This window comes from Molothrus aeneus, chromosome 4 (genome assembly GCF_037042795.1).
Source record: "Molothrus aeneus isolate 106 chromosome 4, BPBGC_Maene_1.0, whole genome shotgun sequence".
Classification (NCBI taxonomy): Eukaryota; Metazoa; Chordata; class Aves; order Passeriformes; family Icteridae; genus Molothrus; species Molothrus aeneus.
This window is the reverse complement of record NC_089649.1, coordinates 45649731-45662203: the sequence shown is the minus strand read 5'-3', so window position 1 is coordinate 45662203 and position 12473 is coordinate 45649731. Positions and strand designations below refer to the sequence as shown.

At 40.0% G+C, this 12473-nt stretch overlaps 1 protein-coding gene across 5 annotated transcripts in view; it reads left to right on the top strand.

Annotated features, from left to right (window-relative positions):
- The window catches only part of CRACD (capping protein inhibiting regulator of actin dynamics), a 130209-nt gene that overhangs the window by 19140 nt on the left and 98596 nt on the right, over positions 1-12473 (top strand). Inside the window, exon 1 of one of the 5 annotated variants that reach the window (XM_066548413.1) lies at positions 4373-4387. The exons of the other annotated variants lie outside the window; for them this stretch is intronic. The gene's annotated coding sequence lies outside the window, so the exon portion shown is untranslated. Of the gene's footprint in view, positions 1-4372; positions 4388-12473 lie in introns of those variants that run through there. 5 annotated transcript variants of the gene reach the window in all.

The following is a 12473-nucleotide window of genomic DNA, read 5'->3' as shown; positions in this document are numbered from 1 at the left end:
AACTGGCATCTCCTCTTCCTACCTTCATAATAAAGTATGGCATATTTTCCTGCCAATACAGTGTCCTGGCATATGTTAAGGATTAGTGAGTCTTTGCATTGGATCTTATTGATAATAACAGTGACTTATTTATTTTTCACTCAAAGATTTCCTGGTATTGAAATTCAAACATCTGTGCTTTAGCTTGATTTCTGAAGATCTCCATCTACTCTGAAAAGATTTGGAATGGTCCCCAGGATTCAATGGATTAGTGATGCTGCATTGTTTAAGGAGTATGTTTTTTACAGATCCTATGTATCCAGCATTGCTGGACTACTGAAACACTCTGTTTTTACTTTTTCATGCCTGAGACAACCATCAATATGTATGCAATAAATAAGACAAAGGTATGAAAAGAAAATGGTGCAAGGTGACAAATGAATCACAGAAGCTCGTTGCAAATGAAGAACTTTCAAAACTGTGGGGATAACCAGCAGACTTTATAACCTGCATCATAAGCCATTACTGGTTTTATATGACATTTTTTGTGCTCAAGTGATTTGCTATGCACATTACAGATTAAATGTGACACTTTACAAAATTTGGAGTGTGTGTGTAAGCCACTCTCAAGGGAAGGCTTGCTGTCAAGCAGCCCCATTTGTCCTGTGTGCTTCCATCCACAGCAATCATTTCAAGTTGGCTCTTTGCAAACCAAGTTAACAAAATATAATGTCAGAAAACATTATATGCTTTCAACAACAAAACAATGTTTTGTTGTTGAAAGCAGCCATTCTGCTGCACTAGAAACAGACTAAATCAAGCCATTCTGGGGCACGAGACTGTGCTGTATGACAAGCTAGAATCTAAATGAATGCATTCTCTCACCCTAAGGACAGAGTCACAATGCCACTTGTATGGACTTCAGGCTTGGGTAGCAATCAGAACAGGCATCAAAAACATGCCCTATAAAAAGGATTTTTTTGTTCTTGGTGGGCAGCAAGGTTGTTCAAACCTTTTGTTTGCCTGAGCTTTCTAAAAGGTTATCAGCTTACTCAGCAATTTACCAACATTGTCAGTTTTCTATCCAGATAAATGAGAGATGATTTTTGATGGTTTTTTTGCTTTTGTAAAATGGTACATTTCAAGTGCAGACTAATAGGCTGTTTTTCCACAAAAGAACTCTTGAAAAAGAAAGCATGCTGTCTGTTTTGCAGTGAACATGGCATCTCAGAATTCAGTAGAAAATGCATGCTTATGTGACAGAGAATAGGCAATGTCCTCGTGTCCACTTTACATAATTGTGATCTTGTATGAAACACAAGTCATTTCTCATGAACCAGTTATCCCAGATATGTGTTTCTGGGATTTTTGCTGGCTTGATTTCAGCATGGTAAATGTTTATGAAGACAACTTTTCTTCTATCAGGGGAAGTCCTTCTAATAAGTTTTTCTGTGTATTTAAAGGAGTAGGACAAAAGTCTTCAGCAGGTTCAGAGAAACAAATCTTTAGTTAGGTTTTTCTGTGCATTTCAGATTTTCTAGTGATATTTTTAAACTCAGAAAGCAGAAGATATGAACCCAGTGTGTGGATACACTTTTGGTTAAATCAGAAGATTGTTCACTGATAGTAATTTAGAACATTAAGTTCTAAAATTTAATTTTAAAGATGTGTTTTTTCTTTTCTGCATATTGTGATGTAAAATCTAGTTCTATAATTTACATTACCATGTCAAACGTTTGTACTAACTGCTGAAGAGGAGTGATGTGTGGAAGTAAAGAAGGAAACGTAGAGTTACTGGAGAAGATGAAAGAGAGAACGACTTTGTGTGCGAAGTTTTAATGTCCTACACAGTTCAGCTCAGTTCCTATATGTGAGTCTTTTTGAAAATGTCACCTGAACATGACACTACTTTCTTTTAAATATGTATTTTAATCCTGTCTGAGCTGCTATTATTCAGCCCTTATGAAGTTGTTCATTCTTTATACATTGAAACTCTTGCAGTGATTATTTTAGCCATGAGTCTCCTGCAGCTCAGGAGTGGAATCTTGCAGATGCAGCTGCAAGGGCTGTGTGGGAAAGAAGAGCATTTTGCTCTGGTGTTTGACTGTGGGAAACAAGGAGGTTCATCTCCAGCTTTGACTGGGGAAGAGATGCTGGAGCAGCAAAGCTTGGAGGTCCCCTCCTAAAGCACTGCAACTTTTGAAAAGCAGTATGTGCATGGCTGCAATGGCCAAGCCCAGCTGGTTTGCTCCATGGCTGCCCATGCAGATTTGCAGCTGCTGGCAAGATAGGGTGGCAGGACATTTTCAGTTAGTGTAAGAAGGATATTCCCTCTTCTTTTCACCAAGGTGATGAACTTCATTCTGCTGTCTGGGTGGGGAACTTCATTGGGCTGCCCCCTCTGTGCTCTCTGACCTGCACCAGCCTGCTGTCCAGGTCTGGATGGTGCCAGAAGTTGGAAAGGCTGCTTCTGCTGCCGGGAGCAGCCTTTCCAACTGAGCAGATGTGGGCAGGAGAAACGCTCTCTGTGTCTGAGGTACAGCTGGCATAGCTTGGTAATAAAGTCCTGCTATGCACAGAGTGCAGGGTACACCACCAAATGAGGAGGTACCTGGCAATGTTTGTTTTCTTTGTAGATTGGGAAAATCTGATCTTTTTGTCAATGCTGTCTAGTCTGGATATCATGATTGAAAACACTGCCAAGGCTTCTGTTGTCTATCTACACTAGTGCTACAACTGATGCTTCTCTTTCAGGGCATGAGGGGGTCAGCAATGGTGGATGCCTTTAGGGGGAAAACTAATTCAAAAAAGAATATATAGTCAGATTTATTGGAATTTCATCTCCTAAAAGTTTACATTTCGTGGATTCTTATACCAGTCTGCTAATATGTTTCCCCATTTATATTAAGAATTGCTTAATGTTTGTTGTTTTAGGCAGCATGTATAAACAAGAAGTGTTCAGAGCACTGAAGCAGCTAATGTAAGAAAAAGAGGTTGTAAAACAAATCTGGATAAAGGGGGAAAAGAAATCAATGGGTCCCTCAATCAATTGGGGGGGGGGGATCCCTTTAGCTACAAATATATACTGTCTTTTATAGTAGACTTCTCTTCACATGAAGCACTATTCACATTATGAATGGCCTTTTCAAAAAAATATGGCTTCCTGGCATGAGCATCAAGAATTGCTATGGCTGTCAGCATCTGTTCTTTTATTCTCAGAATCATTTTTCTGTCTAACATTAGAGGCCAAAAGGATTTTTAACTGTGGTGTAGCAATACATTGTAATTTTCTTACTACAGTCAGTCTGGCAGTAAAATTTCTTGCAATGAGAACGTGAAGAAAGCAAGGTTGTTTGTAAGAATCCAATGCAACAAACCTCTTCTTCTACAACACTGTTAGCAGAGAAAGCATTCATTTTGTAGAATGACACACAGATTTTATGTAAATAAGGGGCAGTTCCTTCAAAACAGATGTTTAACACTTAATGAAATTATTTTCATTAATCACCCAGAAAAATTATATTTCATTCTAAATAATTGCCTGATTGTGATTGACTTTTAAAATGCAGAAGTCTATGAGCAACATTTAAAAGAAAAAGCCCTCTTTGTGTGAGCTCTTCAAAAAACTGCATACATCATTTGTGCTTTGTTTCTAGCACAGTCTCTGCCAGCATCTGCGTGAGCTTCACCAAGGAAGCATCACTGGGGTCTTTGGAAGCTATTCTGGCCAGCTCTGATCCTCTGTAAAGGCTTGTGGTGTCTGGTTGTAACACCCCAGGCAAGAGGCAGATTTTGCAGTTGAAGCTAGCACAGCCCTGAGCAATAAGGTCCACGATCTATTTTTACTGCTTCAGTAGGATGACCAAGAGCAAGGAGGGGAAAAGCCTGCAGGGTGTAACCAGTGCTATTGGCTGAGGTGGGTGTCCAAATTGAGAGGCACTTTTCCTTCCTCCCCAGTGGTGGGAGGCTGGATCTGTTCCTTGTGTTCCTTCTGAGGCAGGTGAGCTGCAGAGTCTGAGATGGCAGCAAGTGAATTTGCTCTATCCCAGGTAATGCTTTTGCTGCTGCAAGGGATCTCTGCTGGTGAAGTGATTGTTGGCAGGGGCCTCCTGCCCTCCTTTTGGTCTGGTGTGGATTACACCTGCCTCCAGCTTTGTCTCCAAATCATAGATATTTCTGGTGTCTGTCGCCAAGGCATCCTAGCAACTGTGACAAAAATAAAGGTGGGTGAGTGCAAAGCTTTTGCTAGAAAGTGGAAGAATTCAGAGAGGTTATAAAGCCTTGTTCACTGTAACACTTTCTGTCAGCTGAAATTGCTGAAATTCCAGCAAGCCACGGGCGTAGAGTTGCCAGTGCCTCAGCAGAGAGGAAGGATGTTGAAATAACCACCCACAACCTGATGGGAGAGGTAAATTTATATTGTTTTATTAACCAAACTGCATTTCCTCAGCAGAGTATTTAGTAACATCAATGGTGGCTCAAAAGACCCTAACAGTTTAAATGTTTCATTGATTTATTATTATTGATAAAATTTAAACATTTATTAGCAGAACAATTAGATTTTCAGCCTTTCACAGAGGTTGCCTTGTGTACCTTCCTTTAGTCCCAGTTTACTCAGTGCTGTGTTAAATTGCCATATAATGGCACTTCAGGCAAAAGAAGCATTTGATCAGTCTGCCTCTAACTGCTGTTGTTCTGCATGTACTTTCTGTTTTGAAGAATGGTAATCCTTTGTATTACACAATCCTCTTTTGGAAAAATAATCCTGGTGTTATATAAGTGATAAGTAATGTGTCCTTAATATATTATCGTGGGTGGGAATATTTCATCACGAATACTTTTATCTGCATAACTACCAGTGAAAATGAAGGGGAATAACATAAAAATAAGTGTCATACAATGTCATTAGGGAGCCAGTGGTTTAATCAGGCTATGAGAGTCCTTTTCCAGACCGCAGGTTTCATTTAGTTTCAGATCACATTGCTAAATATTGCTGCATATTGCTGTGCCTCCCTTTCCATAAGCACCAATGTTTTCATCAGAGTTCACATCTCTGCTGTGGAAGAATTTGCAATAAAGTGTTCAGTAAGTTTAATTATTAAGACGCAATATCTACACTTAGATTATGTCTATTTCCAAATCTGGAGCTGTTCTTGAAGCAACTTTTTGCTTTTTCTTATGCTTGCAGGATGCTAGGCTGTACTAACTCTGGATAACACCATCTGTGCATACAGAGAATTTTTGAATGCGTGATAGAACAACCTCAACAAATCCTTAAAGGAGTATTTTGGGGGTTTTTATCTTGTAAATCAAAATGTCAGAATGATGCTCTACCAGCATAGTAAGCCACTGGAAATTTATGAAACTTTAAAATCTGCTTAAGGAAAACAAACATGCAGCAGAGGTATTGTATCTTATTCTGTGCTAATCATTCCTCTTGGCTCTCCTTTGCCTTTAATTGTTGCACACACAAACAGTCCCAAGTAGGAAATCCTTTATTTAAACAAATGCTGTGTTGTACTTTTGTCTTTTGGATTAGAAAAAAATTATTTTCTTTTCATTAGGGAAGTCTGTCTTTGTAAGAATTATGAAGTCATTGCCATCTCATAAAAAGCCATATCTGTTTTTTCACCCAGATGTGAAATGTCTTTACTAGAGTGATGATTCCATGCCAAAATAATAAATTTGTACAGGGTGTCATGCTATGTGATTGTATCAGGCTGTTAGTTTCAATTAACAACAGCAACTGGAAAAGCAGTCATCATTTCTGTCTACACTGTGTAGGACACAGAACAGGTCTGGAAGCTCATGGGCTAAGTGATTCAGAGGTGCTCTTAGACTGGGTGTGTGGGAATCCATTTATACTTTGAAATGCTTTAGAGTTGCAGTGTTGTTTCCCTTTTCTGAAAGCAGAATCTTGGAACAATAATGGTTATAAGAAGATCAGTTAACTGTCCAGAAAACTATTCAGCTTAAAGAAATTATGTTTTTGTTTTTAGAAAATGGAGGATTTGAACAAAACAACCTATTAGACCATAATAGAAAGTACAGATTTGAAAGTTGTTTGCATGTTCCTAAACAGTTGACATTGCTTTATCTTTTTCAAATGTCTGCATTTGGTTAAAGAATGAGGACTGAAAGAGGAGATGCAGTTTGTGCAGCTGACCAAGTTGTGCAGTTGGGCTACCCAAATGTCTTCTGTAATCTAATTATGATATGTTGGGAGACTAACTGAAGGCCCTGGAAAAGCTCATCTGCAAATCCTGCTTGGTAACAGTCTTTGGATGGTGTCATAATCCTGCTTGCAGGATCCATGTTATGCACTTCTCTGGAAAGTCGTGCCTGGGATGCCATTTTTCCTATGTTCCTTTCAGTTCCTTTTCCATCCCAGAGCAGGAGGAACCCCACCAGCTGCTGCCTCTCCCTGATAGTAGAGAGGGACAGATCCAGGCTGACACAGCAGTAGTAACCCACAAAGTCCTTCCAAAGTCCGCAAACACAGCTCTGGGGGACAGAGATCCTTACAGCCAGCCAGTTGCCAGGGTGTACTTTGGAGATTGGAGAGATTCTGTGGATTTTATTTGGAGTTGGTGATTCTAACACCTACTGACAGCCCAGTCTTTGAGAAGTCTGTGCTCTGGTGATGATAAGATCTCATCAGTCTTAAGATTTCTGTAGATATGTGCTCTTACAGTCTCTTTGTAGGTCAGGTGAACAGGCTCTAGTTTTAAAAATTTGTTTGGAATGATTCATGGAAGGAAAAAGTCTTAAGGTCTCAGTAACTTGAAAACACACAGGAAAAAGCAATACTTTCCTTAGTGGTGTCTCAGACAAGGAGAGGGAAATCCTTTGTGGAACAGAATGATCTGGTGTGGTTGCACGTACTTGGGTGTCAGGGGCCAGTAAATCCACTCTGAACTTTTCTTTAGCTCTGACATTCCATGCAGATACTTCAATAAGTTTGTCTGGCTCTTTTTGAGTTTGCTTTGATAAAATTTTATTACTTTATCAATGCTTTCCCTCCCATCTACTAGACTAGCCTTTATTCTTAATACATAGAATAGTTTATTTATTGTAGTTTGAATAGCTGTCACTTCTAGAAAGCATCTTCCTGTTGGAAGCAGCACAAGATCTTTACATGCTTTTTGCCATGAGAAAGCTGTGCCTGGTGGGGGGTTCTGTCACTGAGAGAACTGAAAATATCCCACACCTTGGGATCATGATGTCATGCTTAATGTGACTGTCTTGCTGGTGGCTATCTGTCATACTTAATATGTGAAGGTCTCCTCTTTCCTGTCAGTCATTCAGCCACTGGAATACAGGCCAAAGCAATGGATCCACTCTGCAATTGCCCTTGGCTCTGGATGTGGTGAACTGTCAAATGTTCATCCTTGTTGATTTTGACCCGCAGCTGGACTTTGCTAAGAGGCAGCCTACAAAATGTACCACAATATCTGCAGGTGCCCTTTCCAAATCCCTGTATTTCCAGGGCACACTGTGCTGTTCTTGTTCACAGTTTCTCAGCTTGGTGCACTGCCTCGTGTTCTGGGACACTGTGTTGGGAGCAGCATGCTGAGAGTATAGCTCCTCACAAAAAGCTATGAGGATCATCCAAACTTGTCCTATAAATTGAAACAGATTTTTCCATTCAAGTGCAAGGGGATACTCTGAGTCCAGGTTCTTCCATTGCTTCTCCTATTGTGGGTTGACCCTGGATGGACACTGGACAGTTGTTGCCCACAAAAGCTGCTCTGTAACTCCCCCTCATCATATGGACAGGGGAGAGAAAATATAAGGCTTGTGGGTCAAGGTAAGGGCAGAGAGAGGTTACTCACCAATGACTGTCATGGGCAAAACAGACCTCAACTTTGTGAAAATTCATTTAATTTATTACCAATCAGATCTGAGAAGGATAGTGACAAAATAAACACTAAATGTTAAAACACCTTCCCCTCACCACTCCATTCTCTACCTCCTTCCCTCCAGAGACACAGGGGGACACGGAGTGGGGGCTCAGGTCAGTTCATCACTTGCTAATTCTGCCACTTCTTTGTCTTCAGGAATAGTCCTGTTCCTTCTTCAAACTCCTTATCTCAAATTCCTCATGCCACACACCAGATGCCAAAAAGGACTGTGGTGCATTGACTTTGGCTGGATGCCATGTGCCCACCAAATGGCTCTATCAGTCCCCTCCTCTGCAGGACAAGGGAAAGGAGAAACCAAGATGGAAAAAAATCTCATGGACAGTTTAATATAGCAAAGGCCATATGTGGAAGCAAAGGAAAACAAGAGACCTATTCCCTACATCCCATCAAGAAGAGATGTTCAGCCACTTCCCAGGAAACAGGGCTTCAGTATGGGTAGTGTTGCTCCAAAAGACAAACTTCTTGTAGATAACAAATGCCTGCAGTCCCTTAGCTTTTCCACCTGAGCAGGCACCATTTGGTATGGACTGTCCCTGGAGTCAGTTTGGGTCAGCTGTGCACCTCCGTGGCTGGGGAGCCCAGGAGAGCACGGTGTGCCATGCCAGCCAGGTGCTGGGAAGCCACTGCTGGGGATAGGCATTGCTGGAGAAGCACTGAGCTGCCCAAAACATTAGGCAGAGAACAGTCTCCACTCGAGAAGTACGGCTTTTGTTAGTCTGGATAGGAAATGCTTGAACTTTCACAGCATCTTCTTCTAAGTTGTTGCTATAAATTCTGTTGTTTTAGTTAAGCTGTCAGGCATCCCTGGGAGTTAAGTAATTAAATTGCATTTAGCTGTTCAGGTAAGCTTTAGTGAGCTTAGTGTTCTTTAATATTTTTGATTGGGAGACTTTTAGAACTGAAAGTCTGGAGTCAAAAGGCTGGGTTTTCTTCTTTTTGGGGGAGATTTCTTATGTTGGAGGATTGCATCCAAGACTTCTGAGCATCTTAGGGGAGGGTGTCCCTCTCCATCTGCCATGCTGTCCTTCTGTGAGGGTGACAGACCATTAAGGACCTGCTTTGCAAAGTCCCAGAATGTATCAGTCTTTAGGGTGTTCTTAAGACCATCTCTTTAAATAAAAGCCAGCATAGGTTTTGAAGAATTCAGCAGTTAAATATTAAATTTAAAAAAAACACACCTGGACATGGAAATAATTTCTGTTCAGTCTCTGTGTGAAGTGTATTAGGACAATAGCAGTTGAAGACAACAAGGTGCCAGTTCTACTGTGCCAGGTAGAATGGCTAGTGAAATTTTGACTTAGGAACAGCTTTTGGTTTTGTCTTTCAGACACAAAAAATGTGGAGATTTTTTGGTTTTGGGAAAGAAAAAGCCAGACGAAATGTGGGAAAAAAATACCCAGTTCAAAGTCTCTGAGAGGGCAGCCATGCAGGTAACAGATTTGGCATTAGATGCATCTGGGAGATGAAAATGAAAGATGGGAGTCAGCTCTCTATTACTTGCATAGAACTGACAGACTTTAAGTCTTTTATTTTCAGCAGATAAAATGTATGAAAGCATGGAGCAGGCAAATGGTACCAACTCAAATAGCTAAAAAGATATTTTTACCTGTAATTTGTAGTAAACATGAGTATGCATCCAGTTTCTAGCCAATAAACATGGAGTAATTGTTGCATTAAAGATAGAAGGTTAATCTTTTTATGCTGCAGGTTCCTTCTCCAATTACATTTGGTTAACATAATGTAATAGACAGCAAGTTAGTATTTGCATATGAAAACATTTAAGATGTAGGAAGCATTTATTTAATACTTTCTCCTCCATTAAAGGCTTTTCTAAGCTTTTAGGATCTCAGTGTTTTAATTTAAACCACTTGTGGAATCCTTCCCACATCTGCTTGTCAGGATATTTTAAACAAATGATTAGAAATACACAATGTGCCTTTGTACAAAGTTTTCCTGATCTGCCTGGCGAGCAGAGGTAGGGACAGTAGTGCTCCCACTAGGTGGGGCAGCATCCTGTCACATTTTTAAGAACTAGCACACTCATGTTTTCTTCTGTGAGAAAGCAAAATTTCCCAAAGGCCTGTGGGGACCTGTTGAGAGCCAACCCATCTGGAGCAGACTAGCCTGGGAGATACTGCCTCTTAGAGCTCCCCTTGGATTATCATCCCAGCAGTTGACACAAGAGCCCATCCTTGGGAAACATTGGCTTTTCTTGCCTTGAGTTTGATGGGATCAGTGCCTGCAGGGCTGGAAGCCTTGGAGCACCCCTGTGCCATGGCCCAGCCAGCTGCCTGCCCTCCATCAGCTCTCTGCTGGGAGGAGGCAGGACAGGATGAGCAGGGAGTGTAGGACTGCCACTCAGAGACAGGACTTAAGGGTAGTCCAGGCTATGTGTGCTTGGGAATATCTAGTGCTGAAATGATTAAAAATATTTAGTCTGAAAATAGTTACAAGTGACTTTTGCTTGTATGTGGGACTTTTCTCATCATTCTGGAACTGCTTTTGGAGCAGTAACTGTGCCTTTGAGCTGTTGGTGCCTGAGTGGAAGTGATGAGCTGTGTCCCTTCTGCTGAGTTACCATTACGTGCAGGTGCTGTTGATGCAGGGTGCTGTTCTGAACTTGCATTGCACCCTGGTAGGAGTAATGAACCAGAACCATAGCTCTGGTTTTTGGGTACCCTCCCATCCTAAAAGTGTAATGGATATAGAGAACACTAGAATGTGCTGCAGGAGCATTCAGACCTATGTGGCATGTGTCATTTTTCCTTTCTGTATATTTCTCCTTTTCGGAATGTTTCTTTAAGATGTCTCCATTGACTGTCAACAGATGTGTATGAAGGAGTTTGTTGCCTTTTTCTACAAGAAATGTGATGATTCAATGATGTAAAGGCCTAGGCAGATGACAATGTAATTGGTTCTGAAGGTTGTCTGAACCTTGCCTTGTCACAATGCTTGCCCAGTTTCTCATCCTTAAATTGAACTTAGATGTTCCTTCAATGTCAGATTCTTACTCTTCTAAGAGTTCCTGTTTATAGTTCAGAGTACTCTGTCAGCACTTATGGGAATAAATTTGGCTTTTTTTTTTTTATAAGCCAGTGACAATATTTTTTCTTTTGCCTTTAAAAGCTGTAATTTATTCATGATGATTCTAGTTTATTATTTAATGTTTTTGAATGATATATATCAGCCTATGAAGGGCAAGAGAGTGATAAAAACACTGAATTATTTTTAAACAAATCCTTATTAGAAAAATAAATAATACAGATGATTCTTCATGTAGTGATGGTTCTGCATGTGGTGTTAGAAAAAGGGGGAGTGGCTTTGAAGTGGGAGTAGACTTAGAATGGGTATGGGGGACAAATTCTTTACTGTCAGGGTCGGGAGGCACTGGAACAGGTTGCCAGAGAAGTTGTGGATGCCCCATTCCTGTTCAAGGCCAGGTTGAACAAGGTTTTGAACAGCTTGGTCTAGAGGAATGTCCCTGCCCAGAGAAAAAAAATGTGTTTGAAGGTGGCAGCATTTCAAAATTACTTAAATCCCTTCCTTTAAAATTGTTCTTGTCTCTTTAGGGTTTGAACTTTTTGGGTAGGAGGATGATGGGTTATTGACTTCTAATAAACTACTTTTAATAAATGATTATTCGCTGTAAATAATTTCATAGACTAATATTAAAGGGATTGTTAACAATCCCAAATTGTTAACATTTAACATACTAATGATCTTCAGTTCTGAAAAATAGTGACAGTAGAGGGAAGAAAACCTAGAAACCGAGATTTAAGTTAAAAATATGATATGGATGGAATACTGTGCAGTACTGTAATAAGAAAAACACCAATTTAAATATGTCCTAATTTTCCTTCTACTCTATCATTTCAGGCTAAAATTATCAGTATCTTACTATTAACATGACTGGACCATTACTAAAGGTGTCTCTTACTTTAAAATTCTGGGAGCATAATATTTTTTCTGGGAAGAATCATAAAATGCCTGAGCAGCTCCCCCTCTCCTCCCTCCCTCAAATTGTTTGGTCTAAATAAGACTCAGGTTCCACTAAAGATACTTTTTTTTAATTTCAAAGAGGGGGAGAGACATTCTTTGTATTTTCCTCTGGCAGGCAATATTTAGATATCAAAGAGAGTGAGGCACTTGAGCCTTTTTAAATTATTCAGGGCTGCCATATATTTTACATGAGAAGATTTTCTTGTATATCTTGATTAGGCATAGGAAACTGGTCTAATATAGTAGGCATTCATTTGTAGAATTTCAGGTCCTAAGAAATGAGTGTGGTGTGTATATATATATATAGGTTATAAATTAATATAAATTTTATTTATATGATGTAATTAATTGAGGGGGGACTGGAAACCATTATTTTCCATGGTTGATTACAGGCTGAATTTTCTAGTATCATAAACATCAGCTAAGGTATGTGAGCAGGACCAGGAGCTGGACCCTTCCAACTCAGCATATTCTCTGATTCTGTGTGACAACTGTCTGCAGAGAAATATCATGTGTAAAACTATCAGGAAAAATATCTGTTGGCTATTTAAATTAAGAAAATTTTACAGA